The 18,331-nt window shown below is 46.5% G+C and overlaps 1 protein-coding gene across 22 annotated transcripts in view; it reads left to right on the forward strand.

Annotated features, from left to right (window-relative positions):
• ST3GAL1 (ST3 beta-galactoside alpha-2,3-sialyltransferase 1) overlaps window positions 1-18,331 on the forward strand; it is a 109,579-nt gene that overhangs the window by 26,820 nt on the left and 64,428 nt on the right. For all 22 annotated transcript variants that reach the window (XM_078352428.1, XM_054246632.2, XM_054246633.2 and 19 more), the window contains exon 2: window positions 142-294. The gene's annotated coding sequence lies outside the window, so the exon portion shown is untranslated. The remainder of the gene's footprint in view (window positions 1-141; window positions 295-18,331) is intronic.

Below are 18,331 nucleotides of genomic sequence, written 5' to 3' on the forward strand. Positions count from 1 at the left end.
AATAGGAGTTTGTTTAACAGATAGTGGGTGTGAGTGGAATAAGTGTTTGAATATCTTTTCCTTATCTTGTGTCATCCTAAAAAGGCAGAGGATGGACTAAGTGTCAAAACTAACTTAAACTTTTCTCCTCTTCCTTTCCAGCTGGTACCATTTTCAGATTTCATCTTCCTTAACGGGAAATGTCAATGAGAGGAAATTAACATCTCCAAGAGCTACAGTGAGCAAACGCTGTGAGCTTGGGCCAGGGCAATTCCATTTGGGGACCAGAGGTGGATAGTCACTCAGCCTATGGAGGTAAGTGACAAATCTCTCCCCGGCACAAGTGAGATGTGCCGTTTTTTCTGTTTTTTTTCCCCCCCATTGATTATGTTCCATGGAGGATATGGAAGTTATTCTCCTGTTTCTTGGTGTCTGAAATATGTCCTGCTTGCCTAGAAATGTGCTATCAGGAGGAGTTCCCATGGAAGGGGAATACAGTGTCCCTCAGGAGAAAGATGCAGACTGAGTATCTAGCAGCCTTTCTTTTCCTTAAATGGAGAGGTTTCTGAGCTCTCATGAACACTAGTAGGTAAAAACCTGGATTCAAACATCCTTTGATGACAAGTGCCTGTCATCCTGAAGAAGGACTGTCAGACACTCCAGTATGTATTAGAGCAAGTGTCAGCAAACTGTGGCGTACGGGACAGGTCTGGCCCAGCCTGTCTGTAAATAAAGCTTCGCTGGTACCCTGCCATGCTCATTTGTTCAGGTGTCGTGTATGGGTGTTTTCACACTGTGACAGCCCCATTGAGTCATTACCATAGAGACCATGTAGCTGTGAAGCGTCACGTATTTATTCCCTGGTCCTTAACAGAAAGGTGTTACAATCTCTGGTCTACAGCTGAGCTGTCCACACAGGGACACTCCATATGGAGATATTGAAATTGTAGTTAAAATGAACCAATATGAAAAATTAAGTCCTCAGTCACATCACATTTCATGTGCTTAGTAGCCACGTATTGCTTAGGGATACCCATGGATAGCGCAGATAGAGGACATTTTTATCAGTGCAGAGTTAGCTTGGGAAAAATTGACATCACCCTGGATGTGTCACTTCACTCTGCTGGTCTCTAACCCAGCTTGGGCAAGAAGGAAGGTTGATGTCTGTGAGTGTGTATAGCTATTTTCTGTATGATTATTGGCATATTGGCAAGGACCTCTCTCTCTCTCTCTCTCTCTCTCTCTCTCTCTCTCTCTCTCTCTAGTATAAGAATGCGGTAACTTTTCAAATTTCTTTGGGAGCCATCTTGTGGTCTCTGTGTGTGACTCCATGTAAAACAAATCCACTTGGACCTTGGGGTTTATTCGTTTTATTTATACAAGTAAATGTGGATGTGAGCTTGAGCCCTTCTGGGGTCACAGGTAGGTCAAGGGCCACGTGGGGCCTCCTCTAAAGGGTGAGAAACAATAGTTTCCATGTTCCCAAGGGGTAAATATATGGGCAAGAGCGATAAGAAACAAGGAGAGGAAGAAAATGAGCTAAAGATATGGCATTCAGGAATCTTAGACTAATGAGGAAGAATGGAGACAAAAGGCAATATGGTTCCTGGCTATGGTCGTAGGTTTACTTTGAAAGAACATGTTGAACAGAGTCATGATGCTTGGGAATGTACCACATCTCAGAATTGTGCTGAACACAGGCAGTGCTGTACAGTAGACAGGTGGGGGAGAGCCTTGGACCTGGAGCTAGGCTCACATCTTAGAGGGGACAAGACTGGGGGCATAACAGGAGGTTCTGCTGGGCGCATTAGCCAGTGCAAGTGGGAATAACAAGGGCTGATCATTGAGATGAACAGTTTGTTTGGAAGAGACCCAACAAAGAACATAGAAGAGACTCAAGATGGTCAACAGGTCTGGGCAAAGGCCCCAGGTTTAGCATTTAGAAGTCAGGCTTTCTTATCTTTGGGTTACCCAAGCACAAACAAGAACAAAGCAGAGACTTCACTGATGAGAACAGACCCAAATTGATATGTATTCTACACATCTAGTTGTGAAATGGCTCCCCGCCTCTTTCTTTTGGTTAGTCTTCAAGCACCTCACCATTACAGAGGAGTGCTATATGCATTTTAAGCAGGCATTTCTATAACCTTCAAACAACGGAGTTTAATGCAGATATGAAGTAATTATAAGTAACACAAATAATAGTATTCATTTTTTAGTTCTTTCTTAGAATCAAGCACATCAAGAACGATGATAATGATGCTGATGATAATAGTGATAATATTTTTTGTCCATTTTCAGCTTATTATGTGCCAGGTGCACTGTTCTACTAATAATTATTATCATTATTACTACTAATAATTATTATAGCTTTAAATTATTGGGCACATACAATGTACAAAGTAATATATTGATTTTTTTTCTCAATCTCATGAACCCAGAGCATTCTTTTCCATTTTTAATTTTTAAAAATTGTTTTATTTTTATATAAATGCAAATTTATAGAAAAGTTATAAGAACAGCCAACAAATTCCTGGACTCCCTTCGTCCAGGTTTTTAAATGTTCACATTTTATTATGTTTATTTTTTCTTTTTTCTCTACCTTTTTCCTGAAATCAGAAAGTTGCATCTTAGAATACAATTTTCTAAGTCAGAAAGTTAACATTGATTTGAACTATTATCTAACCTTCTGATTTCTTATTCAGATTTCACCAGTTGCCCCAGATACATTCCTTCACGGCAAAAGAAAAGCCAGTTGGCACGTAACTTTCTTGGAAAACTTTCTTAATCTTTTATTTCAACATGTTAACCTTTTTGACGAGTTCAGTCCAGTTATTTGAGAGAATGCCCTCTATTTTGGCTCCTCTGATGTTTCCTTGTGATTAGATTGGCAGGACTAGCTCAGAGATGATGTGTCCTTTTAAGCACATTGTATCAAGAGGCGCCGGCGTGGTTCTCTCCCATTACTGGGGATCTTAGCTTTGAACTCTCAGTTAAGGTGGTGTCTTCCAGGTGTCTCCACCGCAAAGTTACTGTTTCATCTTTGCAATTAATAAGCATCTTACAGGGAGAAGCTCTGAGATTGTGTAGATATCTGATTAGTCCTCAGTCTATCAGCCATTAGTTTTAGCATCTCTTGATGATTCTTGCCTGAATAGGTTTATTATTATTATAGTTGCCAAATGGTGATTTTTCTAATTTTGCTGTTTTTTTTTATTTATTAGTTGGTTTCCTACTATAAAGAAGGAATTTTCTTCCTTTGTTTATCCTTTTTTTTGAGATGGAGGAGTCACTCTCACCCAGGCTGGAGTGCAGTTGTGCCGTCTTGATCTTGGCTCACTGCAACCTCTATCTTCTGTGTTCAAGCAGTTCTCCTGCCTCAGCCTCCCAAGTAGCTGGAATTATGGGCATTTGCCACCATGCCCAGCTAATTTTTGTATTTTTAGTAGAGATGGGATTTCACCATGTTGGCCCCACTGGTCTTGAACTCCTGACCTCAAGTGATCTGCCTGCCTTGGCTTCCCAAAGTGCTGGGATTACAGGTGTGAGCCACCATGCCGGGTCCCTCCTTTCTTTATATCAGTGTGGACTCACGGATTTTAACTTTATTTGATAAGTTGCAGTCTTTTGTTATCATTAGTTATGTTGATATTTATGTTGTCCCAGATCTGTCCACTAGGGCCTGGCTCCGGTCTCTGACATTTCTCCATCGTAATTTGAGCACTGCTTCCTTGCTGTCGCAGAAAGATATTCTAGCCTCATCTTGTACTCTCCTCACCTCAGCAGTGCAACCAACATAGGAATGAATTTAGAAACCAAGATCTGGCCACTAGGTGTGCTCATTGCTCCTGGAGTGGCATTGCTTCTAGGCCCTCTGAGCAGACACAACAGGGGTGTGTGTGTGTGTGTGTGTATCACACAGACACCCATGTTTATATACATACACATGCACATTCGCATGTACTTCCATACATCATTCAGATTCTTTTCAAATTGATGTATCTGTATATTAAAATCACCTTTGAGTTCACATTAATGATGCTAGAACATTCTGGAAATTCACATCTATCTGAAGGATGCTGAACAGTCATCCTCTCACTCTCAATGCCACCAGCAACGACATTTATTAAACCATGTTCAGGCCCAGTTTCAGACTCTTTTCCTTGCTGTTTCTTCCGACATCAACTTACAGCAAGTACAGATGAGCAAACTGAGACGCTGAAAAGCTAAATAACTTGTGCAAAGTTCTACAGCTGGTAAAGCAGCAAGCTTATAGCGAGCACTTGTCTGCCCCTTGGCTTTTGATCAAAAGGCCTAGGGAGACACCTCTGTCTCAGGACAGAGCTACCCTGCTGACAGCAGCATCTGGCCCTCACAGTGCAGGCCAGCCAAAACACGTGGACCATGTGTATGGTCTGCACCACTCAGATGGAGTCCTGTTAGGAGGTGTGTGTAGAGGCACGTGCTGCTGTGTCAGTTGCATGTAGGAGGGACAGTTTCTGTGGGGGATGTGGGACTGCCATCCTGTCCTTGTGAGGACCTTGATCAGGTTGAGGGTGTGATCATAGAACCAGGCCTCTCTGCAGAGGGAGCATTTCCTCTCTTGCAGGGTGGTTTCCTGGGAGAGCTGCTTAAGTGTGGAGGCCTTAACTTTAAATATGTTTGTATTGCCAGCTCCTGGCAAACATACAGAATGTGTACTAGATAAATGCTGATTTCAGGCAGGCATTGACAAACATTTCTGAGCTTCTTCTGTGCTAGGCACTGCTCTAATCAGACAAAGATCCTAGCTAGGGGTGAGGAAGAAGGAGAGATCCACAGTTAAAAAAAAATTAAAAACTATATATATGGTATGGTCAGGGGTCCTGGGTCAGGGCACAGCATGGATGTGGTAGTCAAGGAGGGTCTCTTCTAGGCAGGAAATGTTTCTAGAACCAAGTCACATGACTGACAGGAGAAAGCAAACAGGGAGATGAGAAGGAGAGCAGGGTCTGTTGATCAAAGGACAGGCAGGGACTGATTCAGTCCTGTTCAGGGGCTGTGGCCTCCCCCCAGAGAACCAGGCCTCTTCCTTCTGGGCAGTGTCACTTGGACAGACACTCTCCCTTGGAGCTAAAGCATTTCCTCCAACAACAACAAAATGTTATCAGCTGGCCCGGAGGCTGCCTGCAGGCCAGGGCACTACGATTAGATAAGAGGACATCCTGGCAGTCGTTAGCTATACTGATGGTCAGCAGCGAGGCGCTGTTGGAATTTCCGTTGCTGATAACCTTTAAGAAAAGAGTAGCAGTGGCAGAAACAGGGTTTGTTTGGGGTGAGAGATGGGGGAGACTTGGGAGCACTCTGGAGTATCTGAAAGGCTGATGGGTAGAGAAGGATTAGCGGATTAATGTGTCCACAAGGGTGATTTTGAAGATGGATCCAAGGGGCATAAGTGAAATGAAGAGAGAGAGAGCTTCTCATTAAGGCTGTTTGCCTTTCTTTTTATTTATTCCCTCATTTAGCAAATACTCACTGAGTGCCTTCCAGCTCACTGGTACTTGGCTCAGCACTGGAGGTAAAACAGATGAAAACTATGTCCTCAAAATGTGAATAACTTATTTATTTATTTCCTTATTTTATTTTCTTATTTATTTTGAGACAGAGTCTCATTCTGGCACCCTGGCTGGAGTGCAGGGATGCTGCCATCCTGGCTCACTGCAGCCTCGACCTCCTGGGCTCAAGCGATCCTCCTGCCTCAGCCTCCTCAGTTGCTGGAATATAAGCACGTGCCACCATGCCTAGCTAATTTTTATATATTTTTTTTGCAGAGATGGGGTTTTGCTATGCTGCCCAGGCTGATCTGGAACTACTGGGCTCAAGCAATTCACCTGCCTCAGCCTCCCAAAGTGTTGGGATTTCAGGTTCGAGGCACCATACATGGCTGATGATGCTAATTTAATGGGAGAAACAGACCAATTAATAAATCAGTTCTGGTTCTGTGGGTCCTGAAGCTTATGCAGTTTGGGAGTCCTCTTTAAGGAAAAATAATACAAAGTTATGATTTTAAAATAAAATGCAAGCCCTAGATAAGTGGGGTGCAGCCGAGGGGCTGGCCCTTCAGCTTTCTGGACGTGCTCTGGTTCTTTGCCGGGTTTTCAAGCTGCAGTGTCAGCCAAAGTGCCTTCTCTTACTTTGCGCCCGGTGGATGAGCTGGCCACAAGGGGACCTGGCAGTGGGAATCCTGGTGCTCCATGGTGCCGCGAACTTACTTGCCTTCTGGGTCCTCTGAGTCCTCGTGCTTGGGTTCAGGGAATAGGGCTAAAGAACTATTCCCTGCTTCTTGCTTCTTCCCTTGTTCTTGCTTCTGCTGGGATTTTCAAAGGCACTTTCCTTGCAGTTCGGCAGGCTGACCTGTGATCCCACTTCAGGGACTGCATTCTCAGGATCAGCTGAGCTCCAGGAGTCCTGGGGAGGGTGGAGTGTTTGTGAGCACTCTCACGGGGCTGGCTGTGGCTCTCCAGCCTTTCTAACAACCCCCCACATCTAGATTTCACCCCACAGCCTCCCTGAGAGCCGGCTGCCGTCATTACCTTTTTTACTGATGATGAGATCCAGGCACAGACTGGTTAAGTAATTTACAATCACACAGCTAATAAGCGGGGGGCTGTGCTTTGAAGACTTAACAGTGTCTCCAGAGCCAGCTAATAAGTGGGGCGGGGGCTGCGCTTTGAAGACTTAACATGTCTCCAGAGCCCAGTCTACTTGCTGCCTCCCCATCATCCTCACTGCATAATTCCTTTAAGCAATATGCTAGATATACACGCAATGTCAAGATTAAGAGATGTGCTAAATCCAGTACAGTTGCAGAATGGAATATTATGCATTTGAGCCACACAAGAAGGTTTTAACCAGGACAGTGGAATGCTCTGATTTTAGGTGTGAAAGTGGGTTGTCTAATTACGAATACACAGAGAAAGGAATACCAAGTGCTAACAGTGCTTGAATTCTCTCAGCCTTTTGCACCCTCTCCTGGCCAGCTATCACAGATTCACTAACTCACGAATGCATTCAATAGTGTTTTGTTTTGTTTTGTTTGAGACTGAGTCTCACTCTGTCGCCTAGTCTGGAGTGCAATGGTGCCATCTCAGCTGACTGCAACCTCTGTCTTCCGGGTTCAAGCGATTCTCCTGTCTCAGCCTCCCAAGTAGTTGGAATTACAGGCATGTGCCATCTAATTTTTGTATTTTTAGTAGAGATGAGGTTTCACCGTGTTGGCCGCTTGTGACCTCAGGTGATCCCCCCGCCTCGGCCTCCCAAAGTGTTGGGATTACAGGCATGAACCATTATGCCCCGCCATTCAGTAGGTTTTATTTATTCAGTGTCTTTTACATGCTGAGTACTGGGGATACAGCAGCAAAAAACAGAAACATGGTTTCTGCTGTCATTGGACTTAGTCTGGCCTGCCGTTTCCTCCTTCTGCCTGTATTTTCTCCCTCCACTTTTCACTAGAGAGATCTTTGGGAAGCCCTCCAGGGTTCCCCAGTGCCCTCAAACCAAGCGCCTCCCTGCCCTTATTGTCTTCTGTATAAAATGGACCAGAAGACACATAGACCTTCCAGACTTCAGAGTGTAGCTCTTCTCAGCTATTGGCGAGAGGCTTTGCAGTCACAACTTTCATTATTACCATCTTCTAGAAAAGTCAGGCACCTGGCAGCTGAAACCATGGCAGCTGGCAACAAACAGAAAGTGCCCTCCCTGGGCACTCAGAGATCCAAGACAGCCGGGCCCTGGGTTTGTAGGAACAAGATTCCAGATGCCTCTGCTGCTTGCCAGCCTCATGACCTTCATTCATGCAGGGCCTTGTTTTCCTGATTCCATGGGGCCAATCCCGGCTCTTGTTTTCCTGATTCCATGGGGCCAATCCCGGCCCTTGTTTTCCTGATTCCATGGGGCCAATCCTGGCCCTTGTTTTCCTGATTCCATGGGGCCAATCCCAGCCCCCAGGGGAGAAGGATGCCAAAAGGAGGTGAAATCTGTAGAGGGTTCAAGAGAATGGGCCTGCAGTTCTGCAAACCTGGTGCCTCTCCTGGACGCTTTTCTCCAGAAACTGTGGTTTTCTGGAGAAAACCTTGGAGTTTGGGCGGTGTGGTGTTAGGATGATAGCTGGGTTTCCTCCACAGTTCCTGGCTCTTTCGTTATAGCCTTTTGTGATAATATTGGGTGTGGCAGCCTCAGGACACAGAATCTCTCCAACTTTCTCCTGCCCTCCTTCCCCTGCCCTAACACAGGACTCTAATATTTCCCTGGCTTTCTGATTGTGGGTCTTGAGGTCCTCCCTAGAGAGGTTCCTGCCCTGTACCCCAGGTGAAGGAATGCTGATGTCAGGAAGCGTCCATAAAACCCTAGAGGACTGGGTTGGAAGAGCTTCCAGATAGGTGCACACTGGAGGTTCGTGGAGGGTACATGTCCCTTCCCCCATACCCTGCCCCATGCATCTCTTTATCTGTATCCTTTATACCAGTAAATATATTTCCCTGAGTTCTGTGAGCCATTCTAGCAAATAATCAAACCCAGAAGGCGATTGCGGGAACCCAACTTGAAGCCAATTGGTCATAAGTTGCAGGCTTTTGTTTGGGCTAGGAGTTGGGGGTGGTCTTGGGGAGAGAACCCTCAACCTGTGGGATCTGACACTGTTTCCAGGTAGATGGTGTTGGAATTAAATTGGAGGATACCCAGCTGGTGTCCACTGCATAGTGTATGGGGAAGAATCCCCACAAATGTGGGCATGGAAGTCTTCTGCATTGACTGTTAGGATGTGAGAGCAGAGGATGAGCAGAGTTTGAGAGTTTTTATGAAACAGATGGGAATAACACTTTATGAGACTTGGTTTCCCCATCTGTAAAAAAGGAAGTAATAATAGTACCCACCTGTGAGGGTTCTGTGAGGATTATATGACATGAGGACTCAAAAAGTTGGGTAATGTGTCTGGTCCATACTGAAAGCTGAGTAATTAACAGGTGCATTTATTTATTTATTTATTTATTTATTTATTTGAGATGGAGTCTTGCTCTGTCACCCAGGCTGGAGTGCAATGGCGCAGTCTTGGCTCACTGCAACCTCTGCCTCCTGGGTTAAAGCGAGTCTCCTGCCTCGGCCTCTGGAGTAGCTGAAATTACAGGTGCCCACCACTATGCCCAGCTAAGGACATGAGTTAGCTGCAAGAACAGGAGCCGGGCCTCCTATCTTGCCAGCTCAGGAGGCTGTCTGGCTTCAGCAGAGACATTCTTCCCAGAAAGAAGGGGCTTTCCATGGTGAACCACTGTCGCCAGGCCCAGAGGCCTTCACAATGCCAATGTCCCAGGAAGAGAGGGGCCGCTAGAAGCATGGAAGTTTTCTATGTGCTTCTAAAAGTCAACCTATAGATTGATTCCTTCTCAGAAGACTAATTTTTATTCCAGTCAAGCCTAGCTATAAGCATCTGGGCATTTACAGGTAACCTTTGTTCCTGAAGGGGATCAGGGTATGTCCTTCCTCCTTTCAAGCCCACAACCCTTACTGTCCTGGAACAGAGTCCACAGTGCAGGAAGGACAAGGTTCACCATGCTCAGGGCCAGACCAAGACCCCCAGCCTCATCTCTGCTCTCCTTATCCCACCCCACCCCACCTTCTGCTAATCAGTCATCTGCACCGTGTGGACCCTGAATACAAATGACCTGGGTTCAAATCACACTTCTGCTTCTTTCACCACGCTGGATACAGTATCTTCTCTTGATCTCAGTTTCCTCATCTGCAGAGTGGACATAACAGACAACAGCAGCACCAACCTCCAGGATTGAATGAGTTAATACAGGCATGCCTTGGAGATGTTTTAGGCTTGGTTCCAGGCCACTGCAGTAAAGATCACAGTAAAGCAAGTCACACAAATTGTTTTGGTTTCCAAGTGCATATAAAAGCTATATTTGCACTATACTGTACCATAGTCTATGAAGTGTGTGGTAGCATTGTGTCTAAAACAACAGGGTACATACCTTAATTAAAAAATACTTTTTTTGGCGGGGCTTGCTGGCTTATGCTCCTAGCACTTTGGGAGGCTGAGGCAGGCAGATTGCTTGAGGCCAGGAGTTCCAAACCAGATTCACCCTCTACAAAAAGTGTTAAAACATTAGCCAGGAGTGGTGGTGCATATGCATCTGTGGTCCTAGATACTTGAGAAACTGAGGCCAGAAGTTCAAGGCTACAGGGAGCTGTGATCGCAGCTTGACAGAATGAGACCCTGTTTCTAAAAACAAAAATAACTTTATGGCTAACAAATGCTAACAGACTGAGCACATGCTGTTGGAGAAATGGCGCCAGTAGTCTTGCTCAACACAGGGTTGTCACAAACCTTCAACTGGTGAAAAAATCAAAAACCTAAAAGACCCACAGCACAGCATCTGCGAAGAATGATTAAGTGGAGTATGCCTGTGTATGTGAAAGTGCTCAGAACCGGGCTAGACACAGCAATCTCTAACAGCCAGTACTCTATGGAGAACATGCAGCTAAAGACGTGGCCGTGGGCCTCGATATAGCTGTAACGTGGATGTAGCCTGTGCTCATCACCGCAGGCGAAGTACCTGCCGTGTTTGTAGGACTTGGCCTGTGAGGTTTGCACATGCTCTTCTCAACCTGGAATGCCCTTCTCCTGCTTTCCTGGGGAGCCCTCCCTTCTCCACACTCAACTCTAGCATTGTCTCTTCTGGGACTCCTCCTCCCCATCTCCACTCCATCTTCCGTGTCAGGACTTCTCACTCTGCAGCCCTTAAACTCCCTGCCTGTGTCTGCCTTCCTTTCCCTGACCACACTGTCTTGTGGGGAAGGGCCCACATGCCTATTCATTTCCCCTGCTGCACTGAGAGCCGCTTGAGCAGTGGTAGCCTGTACTTCATTCTTTACTGGACTCACAGAGCACCCTCTGGGCCAGGTATGCCTTTGCCTCACCCGCACTGAGACTGGTGCTCTGAAGGCTGGTGCAGTGTGTCCATTTGTCTCAGCCACGCAGAACCAGCTCAGCTGCTAGTTTGATAAGCATGATAGCCGGCTAGCTGGCCACATGCCTGCGCCCCTTGGGGATTACTTCTCTTTTTTTTTTTGAGACGGAGTTTTGCTCTTGTTACCCAGGCTGGAGTGCAATGGTGCGATCTCGGCTCACCGCAACCTCTGCCTCCTGGGTTCAGGCAATTCTCCTGCCTCAGCCTCCCAAGTAGCTGCGACTACAGGTGTGCACCACCATGCCCAGCTAATTTTTTGTATTTTTAGTAGAGACGGGTTTTCACCATGTTGACCAGGATGGTCTCAATCTCTTGACCTCGTGATCCACCCGCCTCGGCCTCCCAAAGTGCTGGGATTGTAGGTGTAAGCCACAGTGCAGGGCCCTACTTCTCTCTTCTTTAGCTCCTCCCACTTGCCTCCAGCCTTTGGAGAACTGGAAATGGGCGGATCCTATGTCTGTAGGCTCCTGGTCCTTTCACTTTCCGACCCGCACCTTGTCTGCGTTCCATGCAGGCCGGAATACAGAATACCTGCTGTTTGCGACTCTGCCTCCCATTGACTTAGGCAAACACACCCTGCCAAAATACCCCACAGCCCTTTCTGAAAGGGATGGCATGGGGCAGAGGAGGAAGCAGACCTGAATGAACCCAAAGCCAGCCTGTCTGAAATCCATTTGGCAAGCATTTGTGCTATGCTCTATATCCAATGCCTGTGCAGGGATGTCACTTCACCATTTTGCTCAATGGCAATGGAAAAAGTGGCATTCATGTCAAACACTTTCTCAGAGTCTCTAAACATATCATTTGTGCTGGAGGATTGGCTGTCAGAAAAAGGGGAAGAAGGGAAGGCCTTTGGGTCTGGGGAGATGATTTGCTTATTCTGTGAGTTGAATAGAATGAAATTGGCTGTCTCTACTTGGCAAGCTCAACAGATTGTCCGTCACTTAACTGGAAAGTCCTTGGGGGCGGGGCCCATCTATTTCCCCATCGAATCCCCAGTACTTGGGTGGAATCCCCAGTACTTGGGTGGAGGAGAGGTCACTCAGGGAGTGTTATGGAATTTTCCTGAACAATTATGCTATATGGTTGTATTGTACTAATATTCCACCAAGAGGAAGTGCCATATTTAAAGTACCCATCTCTCCCTGTTGCTGCATATTTGCATATCTTATATATCAGTGTACATCATTATCACAAACAGCACTGTGTTGCTTTTAGCATTTTCTGTCATTTGGACTATATCTTCCCAATAAATTCCCAGGAGAGAGATACTGAAAATGCTCTGAAGGTTTTTGCCACCTGTTACCCTTGTGACTTTGCTGTAAAATGAGGAGCAGAAGGGAGATTGGGGAACAAGAGCTGGAAGTGGATCCCTATTGAGGTGGGACAGGGACCAGTGCAAAGTCCAGGAGACAGCCACAGTGGGATTGTTCAACGGGTGAGTGGATCTGCCTGCAGGGCCCAGAGTGCAGGTCAGGGAGGAATGAGGAACTGGGAGGGATGGAGGCACGGATGAAGGGACCAGAAGTTCGGACAGAGGAACTCACTCCTGATAGGAGAGAAAGCCCATTCTCATGCCTCTCACTTCTTGGGGGCTAATGTGCAGTGAATCGGTGGGGAGCGGGGTGAGCTCTTACCAGTGTGGAGGATTCTCTAGAGCCCATGGCTCACCTCAGGTCTATTGGAAAAATTAGGGTGTTGGTAATTCACAAGAGAAAAATAGCACATGGAATCCTGGGTGTCTGCATTCTCTTTGGTCCTTAGGGTGCCACATAGTTAAGGAATCTTACCCAACTCTGAGGTTTGGAATTCTACGGGTCTCCATGGAATTCATAGTGCCATTGGACTGCCAGGGTAGGGGGTGGGACTAGAACGCACACATTCCGTGGAAATCCAGGGATTCCCGGAATTCCAGCATCCAGTGGAAATTCAGAGAACCATGGCTCCCAAGTAATTCCTCTGAAGGAAACACAGTCAAGAAAGGCAACATACAGCCACTCCTTCAGCTTCAGCCTGGCACTTAATTAGTTCCATAGTAGTTTGAATGAATGCATATGGGAAGGAGTGAGAGAAGGAGTGACACAGAAGATATCCCTCCAAAGCTATGCTTCGTGTCCTCAAGTAATCTCCCCCTCCACACTGGGGAGGGGCATATGACTGTGCCAGCACCTGTGGAACCTTCTGGAATTTTGTAGGTGAGGGCTAAGGATGCTGTAGATCCTGCACCAGGGCTGGAAGAACAGTTCTGGCAAATTGCTAAACATGTTCTCCTCAGGACACCACTGGATGTTTGGTACTGAGGAAAAGCAGAACATGGCATCACACAAACCGTCCCAAACATTTTGCTCTTGGGGCTGACCCCTTCATGCAATTACTATAGATTTTAATTAGCTCCAAGTAGCTTTTGCTTTCATGGATTTTTATCTGTTAATATATATCATATTTCTATATTAAAATTGAGGAATTATTTAAATATTAATTTAGTATTTCATTTGAAAAATAACAATAATTAATCTATCATATGGTAACATAAATGACTTTTTTGCGGGGGGAGACAGAGTCTTGCTCTGTCACCCAGGCTGGAGTGCAGTGCACAATCTCGGCCCACTGAAACCTCTGCCTCTCAAGTTCAAGTGATTCTCCTGCCATAGCTGGGATTACAGGCACCTGCCACTATGCCCTGCTACTTTTTGTAATTTTTTTTTTTAGTAGAGATGGGGTTTCACCATGTTGGCCAGATTGGTCTCAAACTCCTGACCTCAGGAGATCCACATGCTTCGGCCTCCCAAAGTGCTGGGATTACAGGTGTGAGCCACTGCGCTTGTCCCATAAATGACATTTTCATGAAAAATAACTACTTACCCAAACAAAAAAAAAAGAAGATCCCTTTACAATCTGGCTTAAGGGAAAACAGCTGGGTTTTCATCTCTGCCTCTGTATTCAGTCTTTTGTGAAATTAGATGTCATTTGCCTCTGGGGAGCTCCATTGTACATGCAGGAGAGAATGAGAGTGAAAGAGTAAATGAAGCCTTCGTCTCATTATGAAAATGGCTTTGACATCATGCATTCCCCAGAAGGGTCTCAGTGACCCACAGAGATCCCTAAAACATCGTGTTAAGAACCACAGTCCACAGTACAGGGGTTAAGAATGTGGCTTTTCTTTTTTTATATTTTTTAATTTTTAAGTTTCAAGATATAAGTGCAGAATGTGTAGGTTTGTTACATAGGTATGCATGTGCCATGGTGGTTTGCTGCACCTGTCAGTCGTCATCTAGGTTTTAAATACACATTAGCTATTTGTCCCAATGCTCTCCCTCCCTCGTCCCCCACCCTCTGATGTGTGTTGTCCCCCTCCCTGTGTCCATGTGTTTTCATTGGAGAAGAACATGGCTTTTCAAGTAGGCTGCCTGGGGTCAGGGAGGTGGTAGGGAGGATTTGCATTCCGGACCCACTTGCAGCCAGTTGAGTTACCATAGACAAGAGATTTCACTTCTCTCTACCTCACATCCTCTGTAAAATGGGGTAATAGTACCTACTCATGGGATGATCATAGGAGTTACATTAGTAATATGATAAAGCTCTTAGAACAGACAAGTACATATTAAATGCTATATAGGTTGTGTATCTATAGCTACACACATATCACATGCATACATACTATACACACATATGTAGTATATATGCATACATACATAATGCATATATACTACATATGTGTGTATAATGCATGTGTATATATATTCACGTATATTTATGCTATGTCTATTACATATACTAAAACTAATTAAAAAATCACAAATGTTACTACAGCAAAAGTCACCCATTTCACATCATTTCTAAAAATATGAACGTGGGGCTTGGCGCAGTGGCTCACGCCTATAATCTTAAGACTTTGGGAGGCTGAGGCGGGCAGATCACCTGAGGTCAGAAGTTCGAGACCAACCTGAGCAACATGGAGAAACCCCATCTCTACTAAAAATACAAAAATTAGCCAGGTGTGGTAGCATATGCCTGTAATCCCAGCTACTCAGGAGGCTGAGGCAGGAGAATCGCTTGAACCCAGGAGGTGTTGGTTGCAGTGAGCCAAGATTGCACCATCACACTCCAACCTGGCAACAAGAGCAAAACTCTGACTCAAAATAAATAAATAAAATAAAATAAAAATATGAATGCATAAAAGCCATTTCTTAAGGCAGCTTTTCCATCCCCTACTAAGATTGGGGACAACCACCGCCATGTTTAGGGTGCTGCAGAGCATTATCATAAATGTGGGACCCCAGATACAGATCAGCTGCTGGGGCTCCAGGAGTCTTTGGACCCCTGCCCTCACCTCTTTGTGTCCCTGGAGCTCTGGATTAAGTGCTTGGTGACAACTCCTGACCACGCTCCTCATCTTCTCTTCCTCCCTTTGCTGATGAAGCAAGTGTCTTCATTTCTGCCTGATGGAGAACATCTGGCTCCAGGCACCGCAGAAATCAAAGAAGGAACCCATGATGCTGACCCCAGGATGTTCCCTGAAACCACAGGCTGCTCTTCCTGTCACACAGGATGCTTTTCCTTAAATGCTTTTTTTTCTGGAAGCTCTCCGTGTGAACTTTACAAAGGCATGCACATTCCTTCAGCCTTTGAAAACACCCATAGGTTCAAGAACAAGAACAAAATCCTTGGTGTATGTGATCTGAGCACAGCATCGGAGCATGCTAAGAAGGCATCAGGGGCCAGGCGCAGTGGCGCTTGCCTGTAATCCCAGCACTTTGGGAAGCCAAGGTGGGAGGATCACCTGAGGTCAGGAGTTCAAAACCAGCCTGACCATCATGGGGAAACTGTCTCTACTAAAAATACAAAAATTAGCCAGGCCATACCTGAGCTTGCAATCCCAGCTACTCAGGAGGCTGAGGAGGGAGAATTGCTTGAACCCAGGCAGTGGAGGTTGCAGTGAGCTGAGATGGCATCATTGCACTCCAGCCTGGGCAACAGGAGCAAAACTCCATCTCAAAAATAAAAAATAAAAAGACACTGCCTCCTTATCTTCCGAGTGCCTGCCGTGGGCGAGATCCTCAGGGTGATGCTCATGTGGAAGCATTCTGAATAGAACAAGACCCGCCATGTCATCTCCCTGCTCTAGTTTATTCATTAATTCAGTTAACAAATGCCTGTGTAATGCCTGCAAGGGCTGGGCGGGTTCAGAGAGCTGGGGACACTTCCATAAACTAACAAGAAAAAATTCCTTGTGAAACCTACAGTTCAGTCAGGGAGGCTTCTGCTAAATAACAAAGTTTGCAAATGAGATATTCCATGATGTGTAGGAGGACGGGTGCTAGAAAAGAGAGGGCTGGGGACTGGGGAGTGCTGGCAGCAGAGGGCCCAGGGTTAGCCACACTGAGAAGAGAAAGATGAGCAGAGACTTGAGGAAGGCAAGAACCTTGCCCACGTGGGTGTCTGGGGGACAGCTCTCGAGTGGAGGACAGAGCTATGCCTGGTGAGTCAGGAACTGAGAACCCGGGAGCCTGGGCGGTGCATGAGGGGCCAGTGGATGAGCGAGACAGGAAGGGCCAGACTGGAGGGGGTCTTGTTGACCTTTGGTGACATGGCAATCCTCCAAAGTGACACTGCCTCTCCCCCCAGACTGCCTGTTGCTGACTTCCTAGGCTTCTCTGCCTCAGTGACTCTTCTAGGTCACCTAGGCAGCTCTTCTAGGTCACCTAGGCAGCTCTTCTAGGTCACCTAGGTGGCTCTTCTAGGCCACCCCGGAGCCCACCATGGGGCCTGGAGCCCCTCCTTTAGGTCCCCTGATATTCCATGTCCAGCTCTCACCTGGCATCCTCACCTTCCAGTGGGAGTTCATCTGTCTGTCTGTCTGCCTCCCCTATTAGCTGGGCCTTTTGATTTTCCATCTCACCATATGGGACAGCCGGCAGGTCCTAAGTTTTATGACCTTTGCTTGGTAGCAGCACCTCTGACCTCTAAGTTCCTAAGGCCCATCTCTCTCCTTCATCAGAACTGCCACATTCTCTCACTTACTTTCTGCCTGGCATTTGCCTGACACATTCCTCCACTAGATGCCAAATTCCACAGGGCAAGGACCAAGTCAGCCTCCATCTGCATCACCTTGAGCACTGTAGGAAGAGGGCTAGAAAGCCTGTCCCATCATTGGGAGAACCCATCACCACAGGGGCTGGCCCACAAGCCAGGTATGCCTGGCCCTGCCCAGCTCTCTGCCAGTCTTTTTTGTATGCTCTGCTCAGTCACCGCTGGTTCACTTCGTCTCACCTGTGCTGGGTTTCTGTACTAGCTTGTTAGTTGCAAAGCCCCCATGTGCCTTAGCACAGGCCGATTCCTCTATCAGAAATGCCATTTTTCTATTTCTTCATCTAGCAAGTGCATTTACTGGCCCTTACTAACTCATTGGAAGGGCCATCTCCATTGGGAAGCTGATGCCCTGTCTTGTGACATGTTCTCATCTGGTCACACTGGACCTCGAATACTAGGCCCTGGGGTGGAGAGGGCAAAGGCGGTCCTGCCCTTGGAGCCCTAATCGCCTATATCCAGGCACAGCAAATGTTTTCTCTGCAAAGGGCCAGGCAGTAAATATTTTAGGTTTTGTGGGCCAAATCATATCTCTTCTGACTGTTGAATTTTGCTGTTATAGCATAAAGCAGCCACGAACAAAACATAAATGAATGAATGTATTTGTGTTTCATAAAACTTCATCTGCAAAAACAGGCAGCAAGGCCAGATTTGCCTCATGGGCTGTCATTCACTGACCCCTGGTCTTGACTCAGCGTCGGCCATAGAGGGAAACGGCTTGTATAGCTCAATGTACTTACTAATTGCTAATTACCAGTGTTCCCATCACTGGACAGAGACTCTTCCAGGGACAGAGTGCCCCGCAGTCAGCATTGTGCCCTCAAAGCCTAGCACAGCGCCTGACACAGGGTAGGCTCCCAGGATGTGTGAATAAATCAATAAGCAAGTGAATGGCACTTCTGTGGGTACTGAGCTTAGCAATCCAGGCTCAGCCCTGCTCCTTCCCTGCAGCCACAAAATGCTGGCAAGGGGCTTGGTGTGGTCTCTGGGGGCCCTGGGAGTGAAACGAAATAGGGTCCTCCAAGTGCGCCATTTCCGGGTAATTTTAATGAGCTCTTGACGAGGATGGGCTCAGTCCCCTAGGGTGGCCAGGGCCCAAATGGATTGACCAGGGAGCTATGGTGTGAGCTGGGGCAGGTGGAGACTTTGAGGTGTGGGACACTCCAGCAAGCAAGCCGTTCCTTCTTTCCTCAAGATCTTCTCTGGCTGTGCGTGGCCCATGGTCTGAGTCAGTTCTCAGTGTCTACACTGAGAAC

The sequence above is a fragment of the Callithrix jacchus genome, chromosome 16, assembly GCF_049354715.1.
Source record: "Callithrix jacchus isolate 240 chromosome 16, calJac240_pri, whole genome shotgun sequence".
NCBI lineage: Eukaryota > Metazoa > Chordata > Mammalia > Primates > Cebidae > Callithrix > Callithrix jacchus.